This window comes from Alosa pseudoharengus, unplaced genomic scaffold, assembly GCF_046254945.1.
Source record: "Alosa pseudoharengus isolate Yale_2024_CS ecotype anadromous, Long Island Sound unplaced genomic scaffold, YU_APseudo_1.1 YU_APseudo_1.1_scf_15, whole genome shotgun sequence".
NCBI classification, from domain to species: Eukaryota; Metazoa; Chordata; class Actinopteri; order Clupeiformes; family Clupeidae; genus Alosa; species Alosa pseudoharengus.
This window is the reverse complement of record NW_027468620.1, coordinates 25,389,130-25,409,956: the sequence shown is the minus strand read 5'-3', so window position 1 is coordinate 25,409,956 and position 20,827 is coordinate 25,389,130.

The window sequence follows — 20,827 nt, the reverse complement described above, 5'->3', positions numbered from 1 at the left end:
CTATGGTCTCTCGATGTAGAGTAACTATATACATAAATATGTATGGTCAAAACCTATTGTTGTGTCTCATAGGCCTACTCTTACTCAGCGATGAAAAGAAGAGGTAGGATGCGAACTCCGGCCGAGCGCGCAGTGCACCAACTGTTTTATATGCTTGCAATAGGTTTAGGTTTTGGCTGATGGCAATGACAATACCAGCATTAATCACTCGGTTTAGATTAGAAACATGTCGACATAGGCCGTGACAGAACATTTCTAGGGGGTGGGGTATTACACGTTGCCACTAGCCCTGCCGCTAGAGGCGCGTCTAGATTTCTAGGCTACGTTGCCACTGTTTCCACCAATGATATGTATCGCTGCATCATCAACAACGTTGTTGGAACTATGGTGTTCGAACGTCGGAGGTAGCGAATTGCGACACAGGTACGATGCTTTCTGGAAACAGGTGTAACAGTGTTGTTGTTTGGTCGCAAGTTGCGTCGTACCATGGTGGTTGAGCAACGTCGTTGCATCGTACCTGTGTCGTAATTCGCTACCTCCGACGTTCGAACACCATAGTTTCAACAACGTTGTTGATGACGCGAACTAAACGTCACTTGCAAGGGGTGATAAAATAAACGTGTTCTCATATCAAATAATAATAGCAGATAAACATAAATGTGTGTATTACTGTTTATAATCATGAATGGCACCACTGAATCACCCTTTCGGAAATGGAATGAATAATTCAACTATTTCGTCAACATTACTGCTAGCTAACCTATAACGTTATAGTCTAAAAAGCGGATGGGAATAGCTAACGTTAACATTACGGCTCTGCTTCAACCCTTTTTGCGATGACAGTATAAATTGAGCTACCACGTCACTCTTAATTAAGTTATAATCTTGCAACCTCAATCTAAGAGTTTACCAGAGACTGTCTAATAAGACATTATAGACATGAAGCCAATCTGTTTAGCGGCAAAATCTGGGTGGCCGGTGGGAAACGCTGATTGGTTGGCAGTAAGCAATGAGTTGATTGGCTCTTCAGAAAGGCAGTAAAATTAGGGTCAAAAGTCTGTACGCATTGTATATCAGTTTCACAAGCTCGTACTTTCAGTGTTGCGCAGGAAAGCATCGCGTAGGAGATTCACACATGTACAAAGTATTTGTACAGGTACATATTTTTTCCACACGTGTACAAAATATTTTTACAGATCCGCATTTTCCCCCCACATATGTACAAAACATTTCTACAGATACACATTTATTTCACACAAGTACATAATATTTCTATAGTTACATATTTTTTTCACACAAATATTTCTACAGGTACTGTTAAATGGGTGTTGGGTTGGTAAATAATTGTAGGACTGTATGAGGAATGATGTATTTAAGATGGGTGTCTCACTGGGGTGTCGATCAGAACACAAAAGAGTCGATGCAATTCAATCCAGCACTTTACTTGAGGTGTTGAAGGATTTACACAGCACAGCAAGCACAATAAGGTACACTGCTTGTTATGTTCCAATGGCTATATGTATGTATATGTCTGTTTCCGTGTATCAGTGTATGTATGTGTGGTCTGGAATAAACAAGAATAAACGAGAAATAATGTGTCTGTTAATTTCCCATTATAAAGTTACATAATCACTGGCATCACTTGCATTAATACACTATAAACTGACATTTCTCTATTATAATGACTAATTCTAATGTAAAACAGTAATTGCCATTGAAATGCAATACAATAGTGCCACCTTGTGGCCAGCTGAATTACCGTTTGACTGTAGGCTAGGGCTCTGGAATTTTCCACGAACGTGGCCACTAATCTAATTACAAACACGTTACATCTTACACATGGCATACATCGTCAGAAACGGGTCTAATAAGTCAAATAATGTCACATATAAGTGCTAACATAGTGTAGATATGAAACAGGTTACAGTTTAAGGAGATAGCAACATTAATCACGAACTACAAGGAATTACAAAGTGCATGTAATCTCCGTAAATGCTAGGTTCTATTGACGAGCTATAAACATGTATCTAAGCAAACTACGTGACAACACTCAAACATATATCACATACAATGCTCAAACCATTCTAAACATACAGGAATTATACAGAACAACTCACTTTTTCAGCATTGACGCACACCTCACACACAAACGTTTTCTCCCTCTCACTCCGCTGCTGCATCTAACTTGAAGTGACGGCGGGAAATGTTCATACTGGCACATGCGCACAGATACGGCCTTTCCAACAAAGCCGCCCCCAAATTTGTGCCCAAATTTGTGCCATGGAAAGGCCGCCTAGGGTCCATCCGGATCATCAGGGTTGTCGTCTTGGTCTTGGACCTCTGGCAGCACAATCAGGCGGGTGATAGGTCGGGTGTAAACTCTGTCCTTTCTCTGCACTTCAACAGTCCTCACTCTGCCATCAGGGCCTGGAAAGACCTTAGTCACTTTTCCTATTGGCCATAATGAGCGTGGTAGCTGGTGGTCGATCGATCAACATCACCACCATGCCAACTTTGACGTCTGGAGATGGATTCTGCCACTTTCCTCTGGTTTGCAGCCCAAGAAGGTAATGTTTGATGAATGCTGTCCAGAACCTGTCTGCCAACACCTGGGAATGCCTCCATGTCCTCTTGCCCAACAGTTCAGATTCTGGATAAACAACTTGAGGTAAGGAACCATCCGGCCGCCCCATAAGAAGGCAACTAGGCGTTATTGGATCGGGATCTGCCAGGTCGGCGGACACATATCCTAGGGGCTTGGAGTTTAGAATGGCCTCAATCTCAGTAAGGACGGTCCTGAGGACTTCTTCTGTGACGGAATCTGAGCCAAGAGTGGTGTAAAGTGCTGCCTTAACTGAGCGTATCTCTCGCTCCCACGCTCCGCCAAAATGTGGGGCAGCAGGAGGGTTAAAATGAAAACTGATCTGCTGCTTGGCAAGGTGTTGTTGCAGGTCAGGGCTAAGTTGCTTGTAGGCGTCTTTCAGTTCAGTTTCTCCCCCGCGGAAGTTAGTGCCTTGGTCAGAGTATAACTCTGCAGGCTTACCACGGCGGGCAATGAACCTTCGAAGAGCCATGAGGAAGGCGTCACTGTCGATAGAGGTAAGGATCTCCAGATGCACGGCTCTCATAGTAAGGCATTTGAACAGGAGGCCCCACCTCTTTTCATTACGGCGCCCCACCTTGATCAGAAAGGGGCCGAAGCAATCCATTCCACATGAATGAAATGCTGGTTTAAACAGCCTGAGGCGAGGAGGTGGAAGGTCCATCATCTTCTGGCAAGCTGGCTTAGACCTCCACCTACGGCATTCTTGACATATCCGTTGGTGTTTTCGCACAGCCTCTCTGCCTCTTAGGATCCAGAATTTCCGGCGGAGCTCTGCAAACACTCTCTCTGGTCCTGGATGACACAACAGAGTATCATATTCCTTAATAAGCAACCGAGTGTTCTGGTGACTGGGATCCAGGACAATGGGGTGCACAGTGGCAGGGTCAAGGTCCTCAGTCAGCCTTAAACGGCCTCCCACTCGGATGAGCTGAGTGGACTCATCAAACCCAGGAGAGAGGCAGATTAATCGGCTGTTAGGATGCACCGGTTTGGCTTGTCTCAGGAGCTGATAGTCTTCTCAGCACCAATAGCTCTGCTTCCTGGAAGGTGCTTGCAGGTGGATGACCCGTCAGACCCGCCGCCCCATGAAGCTCCTCAGCTACTGCCTCCAGTAAATTCTGCCAGCTGCTGTGCTTGGATCCGTCTGTCACAGGTGGTAGTGAGGTGATTAGCCCACAGAAGACTGTCTTTCTTAGCTCTACACCGTCATCACCAGTTGGTTCCGAAGTGTTCAATGGCCATTCACTGGGAGGCTGTAGGAGAAACTGTGGTCCTTGGATCCATCTATTTTCTCCAAGCAAATCTTTGAGACTCTTTCCTCTGGTGAGATCATCTGCAGGGTTCCTGGCAGAGTCCACATATCTCCATGACTTCAAGTTGGTCACCTCCTGAATCTCTGCCACTCTGGTACCCACAAATACCTTGAAGTGGCAGGACTGGGATTGCAGCCAATGGAGAACAGTTGTGGAATCTGTCCAGTAGGTGACTTCTTGTATTGGCAGTGTGAGCTCATTCAAGAGGAGTTTCCCTAGCTGTGCTCCAGTTAAAGCTGCGCATAGCTCGAGTCGGGGCACTGAGTCTTGTTTCCGTGGGGCAACACGGGATCTAGCAAGGAGAAAGGCTACGTGTACATTACCATCAGGTGCTGTTGACCGGAGGTATGCTACAGACCCGTATGCCTTCTCTGAGGCATCAGAGAAGATGTGGACATCATGTGTCACCTGAGCATTGTCCATTACAGATGGTAAGTAACACCTTGGCAACATCAAGGAAGGTAAGTACTGAAGTTCGGATTCCCATACTCTCCAGGCCTCTCTAGAGGCGCGTCTAGATTTCTAGGCTACGTTGCCACTGTTTCCACCAATGATATGTATCGCTGCATCATCAACAACGTTGTTGGAACTATGGTGTTCGAACGTCGGAGGTAGCGAATTGCGACACAGGTACGATGCTTTCTGGAAACAGGTGTAACAGTGTTGTTGTTTGGTCGCAAGTTGCGTCGTACCATGGTGGTTGAGCAACGTCGTTGCATCGTACCTGTGTCGTAATTCGCTACCTCCGACGTTCGAACACCATAGTTTCAACAACGTTGTTGATGACGCGAACTAAACGTCACTTGCAAGGGGTGATAAAATAAACGTGTTCTCATATCAAATAATAATAGCAGATAAACATAAATGTGTGTATTACTGTTTATAATCATGAATGGCACCACTGAATCACCCTTTCGGAAATGGAATGAATAATTCAACTATTTCGTCAACATTACTGCTAGCTAACCTATAACGTTATAGTCTAAAAAGCGGATGGGAATAGCTAACGTTAACATTACGGCTCTGCTTCAACCCTTTTTGCGATGACAGTATAAATTGAGCTACCACGTCACTCTTAATTAAGTTATAATCTTGCAACCTCAATCTAAGAGTTTACCAGAGACTGTCTAATAAGACATTATAGACATGAAGCCAATCTGTTTAGCGGCAAAATCTGGGTGGCCGGTGGGAAACGCTGATTGGTTGGCAGTAAGCAATGAGTTGAGGTACAACATGAGGTCTAAACATACAGGAATTATACAGAACAACTCACTTTTTCAGCATTGACGCACACCTCACACACAAATGTTTTCTCCCTCTCACTCCGCTGCTGCATCTAACTTGAAGTGACGGCGGGAAATGTTCATACTGGCACATGCGCACAGACACGGCCTTTCCAACAAAGCCGCCCCCAAATTTGTGCCCAAATTTGTGCCATGGAAAGGCCGCCTAGGGTCCATCCGGATCATCAGGGTTGTCGTCTTGGTCTTGGACCTCTGGCAGCACAATCAGGCGGGTGATAGGTCGGGTGTAAACTCTGTCCTTTCTCTGCACTTCAACAGTCCTCACTCTGCCATCAGGGCCTGGAAAGACCTTAGTCACTTTTCCTATTGGCCATAATGAGCGTGGTAGCTGGTGGTCGATCAACATCACCACCATGCCAACTTTGACGTCTGGAGATGGATTCTGCCACTTTCCTCTGGTTTGCAGCCCAAGAAGGTAATGTTTGATGAATGCTGTCCAGAACCTGTCTGCCAACACCTGGGAATGCCTCCATGTCCTCTTGCCCAACAGTTCAGATTCTGGATAAACAACTTGAGGTAAGGAACCATCCGGCCGCCCCATAAGAAGGCAACTAGGCGTTATTGGATCGGGATCTGCCAGGTCGGCGGACACATATCCTAGGGGCTTGGAGTTTAGAATGGCCTCAATCTCAGTAAGGACGGTCCTGAGGACTTCTTCTGTGACGGAATCTGAGCCAAGAGTGGTGTAAAGTGCTGCCTTAACTGAGCGTATCTCTCGCTCCCACGCTCCGCCAAAATGTGGGGCAGCAGGAGGGTTAAAATGAAAACTGATCTGCTGCTTGGCAAGGTGTTGTTGCAGGTCAGGGCTAAGTTGCTTGTAGGCGTCTTTCAGTTCAGTTTCTCCCCCGCGGAAGTTAGTGCCTTGGTCAGAGTATAACTCTGCAGGCTTACCACGGCGGGCAATGAACCTTCGAAGAGCCATGAGGAAGGCGTCACTGTCGATAGAGGTAAGGATCTCCAGATGCACGGCTCTCATAGTAAGGCATTTGAACAGGAGGCCCCACCTCTTTTCATTACGGCGCCCCACCTTGATCAGAAAGGGGCCGAAGCAATCCATTCCACATGAATGAAATGCTGGTTTAAACAGCCTGAGGCGAGGAGGTGGAAGGTCCATCATCTTCTGGCAAGCTGGCTTAGACCTCCACCTACGGCATTCTTGACATATCCGTTGGTGTTTTCGCACAGCCTCTCTGCCTCTTAGGATCCAGAATTTCCGGCGGAGCTCTGCAAACACTCTCTCTGGTCCTGGATGACACAACAGAGTATCATATTCCTTAATAAGCAACCGAGTGTTCTGGTGACTGGGATCCAGGACAATGGGGTGCACAGTGGCAGGGTCAAGGTCCTCAGTCAGCCTTAAACGGCCTCCCACTCGGATGAGCTGAGTGGACTCATCAAACCCAGGAGAGAGGCAGATTAATCGGCTGTTAGGATGCACCGGTTTGGCTTGTCTCAGGAGCTGATAGTCTTCTCAGCACCAATAGCTCTGCTTCCTGGAAGGTGCTTGCAGGTGGATGACCCGTCAGACCCGCCGCCCCATGAAGCTCCTCAGCTACTGCCTCCAGTAAATTCTGCCAGCTGCTGTGCTTGGATCCGTCTGTCACAGGTGGTAGTGAGGTGATTAGCCCACAGAAGACTGTCTTTCTTAGCTCTACACCGTCATCACCAGTTGGTTCCGAAGGGTTCAATGGCCATTCACTGGGAGGCTGTAGGAGAAACTGTGGTCCTTGGATCCATCTATTTTCTCCAAGCAAATCTTTGAGACTCTTTCCTCTGGTGAGATCATCTGCAGGGTTCCTGGCAGAGTCCACATATCTCCATGACTTCAAGTTGGTCACCTCCTGAATCTCTGCCACTCTGGTACCCACAAATACCTTGAAGTGGCAGGACTGGGATTGCAGCCAATGGAGAACAGTTGTGGAATCTGTCCAGTAGGTGACTTCTTGTATTGGCAGTGTGAGCTCATTCAAGAGGAGTTTCCCTAGCTGTGCTCCAGTTAAAGCTGCGCATAGCTCGAGTCGGGGCACTGAGTCTTGTTTCCGTGGGGCAACACGGGATCTAGCAAGGAGAAAGGCTACGTGTACATTACCATCAGGTGCTGTTGACCGGAGGTATGCTACAGACCCGTATGCCTTCTCTGAGGCATCAGAGAAGATGTGGACATCATGTGTCACCTGAGCATTGTCCATTACAGATGGTAAGTAACACCTTGGCAACATCAAGGAAGGTAAGTACTGAAGTTCGGATTCCCATACTCTCCAGGCCTGCAAGAGGTGTTCAGGGAGTTTAGGATCATCCCAGTCCCGATGTTTGTCCCAAAGCTGTTGGACGATCACCTTTGCCCGGGTGGTGAAAGGTAGGAGGACACCCAGGGGGTCATATTGGGTTGCCAACACGCGGTAGATGTTCCTCATTGTAGGAGCACTATACGAGACAGGTCGATGTTTGAATCCTAGGGCATCAGTGTCGCAAGACCAGCCTAGACCCAAGGTGGATTCCTTTGCTTCAGCTTTGTCTTGAGAGAGCCATAGCTCCAGTTTGGTAGATCTGGCATCTGACGGGAGGTGACTAACAACGTCTGGCTCGTTGCTGGCCCACTGCCGGATGTCAAAACCTCCAGATGCTAAGAGGTCCCTTAACTTGTTGAGCAGGTGGCGTGCTTCCTGAGCAGATGTAAAGCTCTGTAGACAGTTGTCTACATAAAAACACTTCTCCACAGAGAATATCACATCTTCATCTGGTGTATTGTGCATGGAGACGTGTCTCTGTAGAGCGAAGGATGCACAGCAAGGACTACAAGTAGTCCCAAAGGGAAGTACCTGCCACTCATAAATGTCAGGAGGGTCTTCTCTTCTCATGTCACGCCAAAGGAAGCGTAGCAGAGGCTTGTCTTCAGGTAAGAGCAGTACCTGATGAAACATGCCACGTATGTCTCCACTGATGGCTACGCTATGCTCCCTAAAGCGGAGGAGGACACCCAGGAGAGACGGGCTCAAGGTAGGGCCAGGCAGCAACCACTCATTGAGATTGAGACCTTTATACTGAAAAGAGCAGTTGAAGACTATTCGGTCTTTACCATTGTGGTTGACCATATGGTGTGGAATGTACCAACTCTCTTCAAGAGTAAGGCTCTCAGAGGGAAGTTTGACTACAGCATTGGCAGTCACCAGCTTCTCAATTTCTGCATTGTATATGGTTGGCTTGTCCGGGTCTCTTGCAAGACGTCTCTCCATGTTCCTGAGGCTAGGCATGACGGCTTCCTTGGGAGCCTGGAAGCAGGGGAAGTCCTTCTTGCGCAACAGCGGTGTGGCGTAGCGTAGGACACCACTGACCTCTACCCTTGTTGTCTTAGCATCCAAAAGGTTGATGGCTTCTTGATCTTCTCTCGATCTTGTCACCTGCTTCTCACACCGGTAAGGTAAGACATCAAGTTGCCACAATCTCTCTACATTTCTTTTCAGCTCCAACTCTGCAGGACTAAGAGAGAGGAAAAGGCATTGTTGTGGCTGCAGCTGAGTTTGGAGGAGTCGAGCAGGTCCTTGTAGCACCCATCCAAGCCGAGTCTTTATGGCGGCTGGCCCACCTGGTGATCCAAGACGAACAGGTGCAACTGGGGTTATCAAGTGGGAGTGATCGGCTCCAATGAGCAGTAGGGGACGCACTCGCTCAAAAGGCTGCAGGGGAAGATCTTTAAGGTGCTTGTACTTGCTCAGGAGTGAAGGAGGATTAGAATGGTCAGCCAGTCCAAGGCATTTGGCAGTGAAGGCTGCTTTGATCTGAAAGATCTTCTGAGGCTGACCTGCTGGAGATAACTGGAAGGAGATGGAGGAACCAGTGATGGTTTGGACATCTTGGCGAATTGTTCTCAAAGATAAACTCTCACCTGTGCCTTGTATGCCAAGTTTGAGAGCAGCTGTGGAGAGTAGGATAGTACGCTCCGATCCGTCATCCAGCACTGCATAAGTGTCGAGTGTCTTCCCTTGGTAGTGAAGCAGAACTCTGATGACCTTGAGAAGAACTCTTCTGCAGTCTGTAGGCTTATCCAAGTACAAGGTTTCTGTGGCTGAACTCAGCAGGCATGAATCTCCTCTGTTGTTGGAACTCTTGGAGTTGACCTCATGTAATATCTGTAGGTGTTTGCCTTTACAGATGCTGCATGGCTTCTTCAGTGTACACTGTGCGGCCTGATGTGCACGCGCGCAACGCCAACATCGATGATTCTTCTGAATCCAATCAGACATCTGGTCTTTACTGAAGGCTTTAAAGGTGGTACACTGACTGAGATAATGGTCTTCTTTGTTGCAGTAAGGACAGAAGGCTTTGAATACTGCTTGCTTCTTAGCTGACTGTGTTGGCTTGGAGGAGGCTGCTCCAGTGCTCTGATTCTCTGCAACCTCATTAGCCCCATGCAGTATGGTGGTAGAGCGAGCTGTGGATTTGACCTCGTGCTTCCGATCTTGTCTTTGCCCTTGTCTCTGCTGCTGTTTACTGCTGGTCTGGGATTCAGAGCTTTGACACCATGCCTCATAATGGAGCCACTCTCATAGGTCAACAAGAGTGTACACAGTCCCCGGACGGTGACCCATCCGTCGGCGGAACTCTGACCTCATCTCTGCTGGTAGCTTACTCAGAAGTCGCTCCACATGCGATCCGCATCTTAACTCTGCTTCACCTTGTGGGCCCAGAGTGTTGAGCATGCCTACAAGAGATCTGATTTGCAAAGCAAATCTCTTGAACGCTTCTGTGTCTCCCCGCCGGATATCTGGGGAATCCATCACCTGGGCTATCTTCTTGAGAGCCAACTTGTGAGGCTGGCCATATCTCTCATTCAGAGCAGCCATGGTGTCGGAATAGGGGAAAGGGGAGTTCAGAAAGGAATCGGCTACCAAGCGAGCTTCTTCTAGCTTCAGATGATCCATGAGGATTTGGTATTTGAATAGCTCGGTGGCCTTTGGAGGCAAAAGGTTGTCGAGAGCTATCTTCAGACGAGTAAACTCACTGGGATCCTTAGTGACAAAGTCTGGGATAGTTGGCTTTGGACCTCTGTAGGTCTGTTCTTGGACTGCTGGGTCGGAGAGAGGAAGCACTGGATTGCCATTGTAAGGCCTTTGGAAAAGGGGATGAGGCTGTTGCAGGGGTACATGTTGTGGTGGAACATATACAGGTCCGGATGGCGGTACCTGAGGTTGATGATACCAGGCATAGTTAGGCTTACTTGGGTCAAGAGCAGGAGGAGGTTGTAACGAAGGCTGTTGAGGATAGGAATAGATACCATCAGAGTGCTGCACAGTAGAGGTATCATAGTAAGGCACATGGGCTGCTTGCTGGACTGTGGCTGACTGAGGTATACTAGGAGTCATGGATGTAAACTGGTCTCTCATGCTCTGCATCTCACTCAACATTTTCCCCAGGAAGTCATATAATATCTCATCCTTCTCTGGATTCTCTGAATTTTGAGGGGAGGGGTTAGAGGGATAAGGCTGATGACCGGTCGCCAGACTCGAGTCTGGAGGACAGCTGTAGCTAGGCTGTGGAGGTTGTTGATGCGCCGCTGCCTTCGCTGCAGTTGTGTAGGTAACCCGAGGTGGTTGACTGGGTAGAGACAGGGAAGAAGAGTGAGGTAACGATGATACATATCTAGGTGCAGGTGGATCAGGATGCTGTTCCTGTCTGTATTGAGGAGGCAGGTGTGACCCGTATTGGCTGTGTGGAACCTGTAATGACTGCTGGAGACTTCTTTCCCATGGCCGGTGGTAAGGCGATAATGGTGCTTGACGAATAGGTTGTAGGAGTGGACTAGGAGGTCCAGGAACATGATGTGAGGGTTCTATGTTCCGCTTACTTGCTTGAAGCAGTCCCTCCTCGAAGGATTCGGTCAAGGCACGCAGGGGGTCCAATCCACTTTGACTCATGGGGCTGGAGGCTCTTGAATGTGGTGGAGTCACCATCCTTGCTCCCTCCTCTGACATGTACTGTTGCCTCTCTTCAGTACCTTGTGCTTGCTGTTGCTGTGCTGTGTACGAATGATTAGTATGTCTTCGGCTAGTGCCCAGCTCATAGTCTTGAAGATAGGATGGTGGATGAATCTGGCGCCGTGGCCTGACAACCTCTAGACGCGATGAGTAGGGTTGCATATTGCCGAAAACTCTTCAATCCAGGGATAACACCAACCTCCGGCTCGAAGGACCTATGTTAAATGGGTGTTGGGTTGGTAAATAATTGTAGGACTGTATGAGGAATGATGTATTTAAGATGGGTGTCTCACTGGGGTGTCGATCAGAACACAAAAGAGTCGATGCAATTCAATCCAGCACTTTACTTGAGGTGTTGAAGGATTTACACAGCACAGCAAGCACAATAAGGTACACTGCTTGTTATGTTCCAATGGCTATATGTATGTATATGTCTGTTTCCGTGTATCAGTGTATGTATGTGTGGTCTGGAATAAACAAGAATAAACGAGAAATAATGTGTCTGTTAATTTCCCATTATAAAGTTACATAATCATTGGCATCACTTGCATTAATACACTATAAACTGACATTTCTCTATTATAATGACTAATTCTAATGTAAAACAGTAATTGCCATTGAAATGCAATACAATAGTGCCATTTTGTGGCCAGCTGAATTACCGTTTGACTGTAGGCTAGGGCTCTGGAATTTTCCACGAACGTGGCCACTAATCTAATTACAAACACGTTACATCTTACACATGGCATACATCGTCAGAAACGGGTCTAATAAGGCAAATAATGTCACATATAAGTGCTAACATAGTGTAGATATGAAACAGGTTACAGTTTAAGGAGATAGCAACATTAATCACGAACTACAAGGAATTACAAAGTGCATGTAATCTCCGTAAATGCTAGGTTCTATTGACGAGCTATAAACATGTATCTAAGCAAACTACGTGACAACACTCAAACATATATCACATACAATGCTCAAACCATTCTAAACATACAGGAATTATACAGAACAACTCACTTTTTCAGCATTGACGCACACCTCACACACAAACGTTTTCTCCCTCTCACTCCGCTGCTGCATCTAACTTGAAGTGACGGCGGGAAATGTTCATACTGGCACATGCGCACAGACACGGCCTTTCCAACAGGTACGAAATGTCTTTGCACATGCAGAACTCCTTTTGCACAGCTGCAAAACTTTATTACACATGCGAACATCTTTTCACAAGCTCTCAGTATTAAAGACCCTATTTTCACTCCATACAAATTATCCTTACAGGATTAAAAGAGTATATATACTCATACTCATTGGCGCAAAAAGTGGGTATGCGCTAAATGCGGCGCATAGGGGCGCAACACCATGGGGGCACCCCTAAATATATATATATTTGGCATTTTCTATATGTAGCTACTGTTGTGCGTTTCTAAATATACAAACATTTATAGAAGAGGGAGTGGGTGCGCCGTGAGCACTGATCGAGCAGGTAGGCCTACGAGTAGTGAGTTGCTGTCTATGGAAAAAGATGGATACAGCAAAAAAGCTGTCGGTGGCTAAAAATAGAAAAAGACAGAGGGAAAAGGAGATGGCATGTCAAGGGATGCGACAACAGTTAAATAAGTGGATGGTGAAAGGCATCAGGTAGGATTTAAAGTGTGACGTCTGTGCTTGGAGGCTTGCAAATATTCATGTTAACAGTAGTGATGTAGTACTCGAGTCCGGTCTCTTTTTTTTATGTTCATATAAAAAAAACACACAACACATAACAACAATAATAATAAAATGCAATGTTGACCGGCATTATTTAAAAATGACATCCCATGGTGCAATGCAAAGATACTGCCGTCAGAGCCGTTTATTTATCTCTATGGCTCTGCTGCCGGTGAGTGTCTGTAGGTCAGCATAGTCCATATTAAGACGTTAAGACTGCTCCTCTAAACAATTCCCAATCTAGCTTAGTCTGTAGGCCTAATGGTTGATTATTAACTGGGGTGATATTAAATTATGAATATGAAAACTGACATGTTTTTATGGTCTTGGTCTCGACTCTGTCTCGACTCCTAAAGGACTCGGTCTCGACTCGGACTTGCTTCCTCAAAGACTCGGTCTTGACTCGGACTCGACTGTATTTGGAAACCAACAGACTCGGTCTCGACTCGGTCTCGACCCTTCAAAGACTCGGTCTTGACTCGGACTCGGCATAGGCGGTCTCGTCCCCATCACTAGTTAACAGACTAGCGTTTGCTAAGCATATGCCGATTGAAACATAGCTTATTCCATTCAGATAGCTAGGTGGCTACCATGCTCATACTGCACTTTTAATGGCAAACAAAAATGTCACGCTAGCAACAACTCATTACATGTTTCCATATCCCAACAATGAAGGCTCCTTGTAATATTTTACTATTGTATTGTCAATGTGGCGCAAACAAACAAGGCTAGAGTTGGATCAGCCTTATCCTTTGTGATAACAGCTGGCAAAAGGACGTTATGAGAACCGTTTAGACTCTCTTAAAGTGACATGCAACATTTATCAATACTTCAAGTTAAACATCAAATTGGCAGCATTTCTTTAAAAATATATATATTTAGTAAACACTAATACACACTAATAGTGTAAATTATTGGCCTTTTGTTTACTTGTTGCCTAGTTGTGCCTAGTTGTTTGTGTGTGTGGTTGTGGTTGTGGTTTTTTTATTTATTTATTTATTTTTTATTTTTTTTTGGGGGGGCGCCTATATTGTTGTTGCATACCCTTCAAAAAATGGGTAGCTGCGCCCCTGCTACTATACTTTTCTTATACTATACTTATACTGATCCTAACTGAAACATGCCGACTCACTAACTGTCCATTTTTAGTTTTTAGGAGCCAAATTTGACCTTTCCGATCCTTGTTTGCCTCTGCTACCATGACGAGAGGTAACATCACCTGCTAATGACTAATAATGACGGTCATTTGTCATGATGAGCAGGTGTGAGGATTTAACTGCACAAAGCCATGACTGGAACATTGAGTTTGCTGCTGAGACAAATTATGTGGAGGAAATGATGAAATAATGAACGACCATGCTCTTCGTTTGGAACATATCTATGGTGAAAATCCAGCAATTTCCTCAGATTTGTGGACCACAGAGGCAAGGTGTCCAGGGTGTAGATGAGTTGGTATGGAGATAAAGACATCAAGCACCTATAGTGTGGCTTATCTGGGATTTGAAGGGCAGGTAGAGAATGTAGTGGCAGTATATCATCCCGTTATGGATGTCAGTCAGCCATGTCCAATTTTACAGAACTGCTTTCTCATCACTCCAAGGGATGGACCTGCCTTGTTTTTAAATTCAGTCTGAAGGATGCCCTCTTACTTTCTGTCTTTCTCCCTCTCTCACCCTCTTCCCATCTATGTCTTTCTCTTGTCTTTCTCTCTCTCTCTCTTGTCTTTGTCGATCTCTCTCTCTCTCACACACACACACACACACATACACGCCGAGAGCTATGCATGCACTGCTATTTTTAAGCAGGTCGACTAAAAACATGAACCTTTGACATTAAAATGCCATAATGGCCTGATAAAATGCCAGCAGGGCTCTTTATCAGAACAGCCGAAATAAGTACTGACAAATTGAATCTAAAAGCTCCAAAAGACTGACCACTTTGTGTTTTCCAGCCATTGGAAAGTGGAGGTAATGGGCATTATTAAAACAATACATTTTGATATCTTATCCAGGGGATATGGTCACAACCCCCTAAGCACATCACTGCATTTGCATTTTAGGAGGCGATTCCTGCTCATTAAATCAATTGGAACAGAATTTTGCTGTATCGAATTTGCTAAAGTTATCCTTTTTTTAGAGAGACTTGAAAACACATGCTCTCTGGGAACCAATCAATTTTGTGTCTCCCACACAAATCAACTTAATTTCATTCTCCTCATCCCAGTGTCCCCTCTAATTTCTGCCTGCCGTAATCCTCCTAGGACTGTCTCTCTGAAGCCGCTCCAGCTGGAAAGGGATGCTGTTCTTGAGAGATGAAACCGGTTGTTTTTAATGCTCGACTTGTTTGAGTTTATCGCTCATGGTAATTCTGTGGAAGCATCAAAACGCTCTTCCTGAGCTTGTTATGTCGTGTCAGTCATAAGCAGAGAGAGAGAGAGAGTGTGTGTGTCCTCTGGAAAATAGTTCAATATCATCAACAAGGTAGTTGTTGGAGGTGCTGTACAATGGTTTGGCATACGAGCTTGATAGGAATCCAGTGGGTCAGTGCATGTGTGTGCGTGTGTGCATGCTCATGCATTTACATTTGTGTGTGTGTGTGTCTGCATGCTTGTATTGACTCTATCTTTCAATGTGCTTGTGTGTGTGTGACTGCTCCTCACAAAATGAAAAGTGGTTATGCTCATATTCAATGAAAATGTCAGTAACCACCAATCAATTGAGACCATATCATATTTTGCCTTGGGTGATATACTGACTCTGGCTGTGTCCACCTCTATAGTACACACACACACACATGCACACACATACATACACACGCACACATAAGCATGTGTATGCACACACACACACACACACAGAGACACACACACACAAACAAACACACACAAACAAACAAACACACACACAAACAAACAAACACACACACAAACATACACACACAAACATAAGCACACACACACACACACACAGACTCACTGCTGCCCTTTCCATATGTTCCATTTGTTGGTTGCCTTCCAATGGAATCCCAGCAGGGGTAGCTGTCATTATGACCGCCGCGCAGCGAAGTAAAAATTAGGTGTTGTAATCGCAGGTATCTGCACGAAATTGGAAGTGTAGGATCATTATGACACTCTCTGAATGCACGCCAAGTTTCGTGGAATTCCGTTCATGGGGGGCCACACAATAAATTAATTTATGTTACTATACACCAACTGGCCTGTAGGTGGCCGGAGACAGTTTTCTGTGAATATCTCGAGAACCGTAGGGCCTAGGAGGTCCACCTTTTTTTTGTATGTTGGTCTTAAGGGGGCATGTCAACCCATCCCATTACCACTTATTTCATGTATAGCGCCACCTAATTAAAAATTAAAAAGCAAAAAATTAGGTGTTTTCATCACAATATCTCTGGCTGACATGGTCAAAACTGCACGAAATTTAAAGTGTAGGATCTTTATGACACCCTCCGAATGCATGCCGAGTTTTGTGAACTTTCTTTCATGGGGGGCCTTACAATAAAATAATTTATGAGTACATTTAGTGACCGTACACCAACAAGGATTCCCGGGACACTGAAAGACCGGGGTACACGAAACTTGGTGGGCATGTAACCCCACATGGATAGCATGGAACTATCGTTTTTCGTTTTGATCTGTAGCCCCCCCGCTGTACTGGACCCCCCGAAAGGAGAGTAGGGCAGACACAGTTTTCTGTGAATATCTTGAGAACCGTAGGGCCTAGGATGACCAATTTTTTTCGTATGTTTGCCTCCAGGGGTCATGTTAACCCATTCCATGTGCACACATGTGCATAAACAGATACACACGCACACACATACATTCACAGTAATCATACGTATGACACATACTCACACAGTAGACATACAGTATGTACGCATGCATGCACATGCACAAACACACATACGCAGGCAAACACACAAGCACGCACACACACACACACACACACATAAACATAAATGTGTACACGCACACATGCACACAATTCAAGAATTTCTCAGAATTATGAACAGGCAAGATGGGGGTGGGGTTGTATAAAATGAATTTTACATGTGAAATCTATGAACTAATCATGTTTTGGTACTTGTTGTCTAGCAGATACCAGTGAGAATTGAGTGTGAATAATGCAATTTAGTGAGACAGTTAGAATCATATAGGCCTTTCAGCGTGATTTATTTTTGTTGAAAAAATGTGCTGGACTGGGCGGCGGTCATATTTTGTACCGCTCTGCGGTACATCTAGTTTACAGTAGGAGCAAAACCTGCAGGCCCCTGTTTTCACCACACAGACAGGGTCACAGGATGAATTGGCAGGGGAGCTCTTTTCATCAGCCCTGGGGCCATTACCAGGAATCAGAGCCCCTTGCTTTGGGGTCAAGAGCACTGCATGTGCTCGCTGTGTGACATGCAGAAAGGTGTCGAAAAATCAGTAGACACTAAGGAACAGGAATCTAAGATTATGTGGTGGAGTGGCATGATGTGAGCTCTGCTGATTTCCTTTGATTGAAATAAAATGGTATACTTATTAAGGGTGTCATGAAATTTGAAATGGAATGAAATTATAGCAAGCATGAAGGACATATCTTTTTATATTTCACATGCAGGGTTGTTACAAAGAAAAGAGGGACGTTTTCTTCACCACCTACATTTAGCTCAAAAATGTAATTTCACTAAATTCAAAAGCCGTGCCCATGCCATAAAGAGATAAATAGCTGCACAAAGCAGTATTAGATATTTACAGTGTGCGCGTATATGTGAGATACAGGGGTGGGGAGGATTCATGGTCATCGAAGCTAATTACAACGGCAAGACATTTCACTGAATGCGGTTATTTATTATTCATTGAATTTCCTAGTCTGGCTAAGCCTACTTCATGTCCTTGTTAATCATAGTTGTTCATGTGCATCGGCCCTCTGTACAGGTCTCTCACTCTCATTACAACACAAGCCTGTAAAGTTTATAGCCCCAGTCACCCAGGACTGGAAGCTGTTGGGGAATATAAAAATTACTTTTTAAAAAATGAGTCTATTTTCTTTTCTCTGTTCTACCACTTTCAGTATTTGCATGTGGTCTCTTGTCAGCCCTTGTCGTTGCCACTGTGTTATTCTTCCAGTGAATCATGCTGCATTGCGGTGTACCGCATCCAGAGGACCCCCACAAACCAACCACTAGCTGTGAGCATGATCCGTTTGTTTTTGTAACCTCCCTTCCACTGGAAGGAGAGAGATGTGTTGCTTGGGTCATTGGCACATTTCTGGCAGCTTTCTTGTTTGTTAGTGCAACCTGGCGTAATGGACCATCATTACAGGAGGCCATTGTATTCTATAACGCTGTAACTGCAATCCACTAACTAGGTCTGTAGTTAGGACAACAATAAATGTGTAGAAAATAAATGTTAAGTGTCTGACATGTAATATGGAGTCTACATGGTTATGTTATGAATTATGAATGACTTTCCTCACTTTCTCCCTATATCTTACGGATTGTAACTTCAGTGGTATAGCCTTTGTGGTTCATCAGGGGGAAAATATTCAAGTTGGACTCTTTATACAGTGCTTGCTGTTTTAGCCATGCATAATTAATGTGGGCACCTATTTCCCAGACATCTTCCTATGCCATGCAAAAGGCAGACTGTTGAAGCTATTCAAATCCTTGGTGGCTTGGAGAGAAGGTTTCAATCCACTCTCAGGTCTCTCTGTAACAGCCGATGTGGCAAATTACAATTCCTCTCCAGTCCATACAAGCTGCTGGCTCTCCATGTCAGCAGCACTGCAGAAGCCCTATCCAAGATTGACAGATGTTTTCAGCGCCAGATCTGCATACATGAATCACAACAACAATAACGCCCCTAATGACTTTACGCCATCCCAGCTGAGGGGAGGCTCGTTTGTGTTATAGCGCTCCGCATTTTAACCAACACCAGATGGCCAAGAGGAGGAAAGTAATCAACATCAGATCATCTGACCACACGTCAATCAATATTCCACATCATGATTTGCATAGCTTGACTGCGCAGGTCGGCGCATTAAGGTGATACATGGGATGTGTCTGAAACACAGGCACGGGTTTATGGCGGGCGGCTGTGGCTGCAATGTTTCTAGGAAATGAGCACAGGTTTTATGGGCTGCCTTGCCGTCAGTCACTGTGGTCACTCAACCTTATCAAGCAAACAGACAACTGCCCGAAACAGTCTATTCAGTGGTTTCCTTTGTACTGAGAAGCATCCATCATTACACGTCCTAGGTCAGCTGTTACAGAACAGGGAAAAAGCATTAGTGTGCAGCACCAGACATAGGACTTTAGTATCAACTGTCTCACCTTGTTTTGATGGATGTAGAAAAGACGATCATATTACAACTGAGTCACTATCGGGAGGTCATGGAAAACTCATAGTGTGGATTGAGTGTATCATGGCTGGTCAGGCGCCATACCCATCATGGTGACCACGACATTTAAATTAAAAAATGAAATAGCAATCAATAAAAACACAGACGCCAATATATGCATATCACACCACTGGTCGAAGTCCCATTAGCCAGAGAATTATCTTGTAGTCAATTCATGGATTTTGGAACAAACGGCCGAGGTCACCTTTTGAGAGGAGGGGCCCTGCGGAGAATCGGTTTAGGATCGGTACGCGGAAAGACGGTAATCATTTTTCAAGGCACGCGGCTTATCTCTGGGGAAAGCCACAGCTAACAGAGCAGAACAGAGGAACCGGGAGGTGTGGATTAAAATGCAGAATGTTGGAATTGATTCTGCATACCAATCACATCCAGCAGTGGCTTTACTGAGCGATAATTACATTCAAAGGTAGTCATCACCATGGAGCCAAGTGAGAATGGAGATTTTTTATAAATGTCATAAATAATAAAATCCATCTTCAGAGATGTTTCTATTGAGTCATCCTATTGTAAATAATGTGAGATAAAATATTAGGTTTGCTTCAAAACTTGGTTCAACGCTGAACCATGAAATCTTAACCTTTTCTTCTTCGATAGATTTTCAAAACACTGAATCACTGAAAGCCTGTCAAAATAAGAGACAGGGGAGGTTTTAGTCCATTTGAGATAAAGAAAAGTTCAAGGCTCAATGTCACAGGGCGTTACATCTTACATATCTTAAAGATGACACATTTAATCTGCATTGGGCTGAAGGTTAGTTTTCATCATGCTATTTACCTTACAACAGGAGAATGGAATGGGATAGATTCTGATAGCATAATACATTCAGTGGAAAGGCCATGCTGTCATGGAATGCTGAATGAAAGAAAGATTCCAAGTGGGTTATCACCGTGGAAACAATGGCAGGCATCAGCCTGGGTTCCCAAAGGCCACCTGCCACAGTGGGCTACCAATTACTCCTCTGCTCTTTACTTCTGCTGTCTAGAAAAAAACACAGGTCAGCTTTGAGATTGAGGCGTGTTAAGAGCTATTTCTTTTCCACGCAATGAGCAAGTAGGGAAACTAAGAAGAAGACCAACCATGCTGGTGCTGTCAGTGTAGTGTTGTTAAACACTAAAAAAAAAAACATTTCGGAAAATCACACATACTGTAGTTCCTTCATCCTCTGTCTTTGGAGTTTTTTGAATGTGCTCTATTGTGTTGCTCCAGACAAAGAATGCATTTCCCCAAAGCTATAGTGTACAACAGAATATTATATGACCCAAGCAGATGAACAGTACTGTAAAGTTAATTAAGTCTAATTTATAATTGAACTGCATTGCATAATTGTGATTGCAGCAGCAGTGATGACTGCTTTCATAGTTTGCACCATGCAGCATATTTTATGTAACTCATCTAAAACTCTGATTTAGATCCTTTCTTGGACCTTGGCAATCTGGGAAGTCTACCGCCCCTTGTTCCCAAACCTCTGGCGGGCTTCAGTGAATGAGTCACTCAGGCGTGTCCA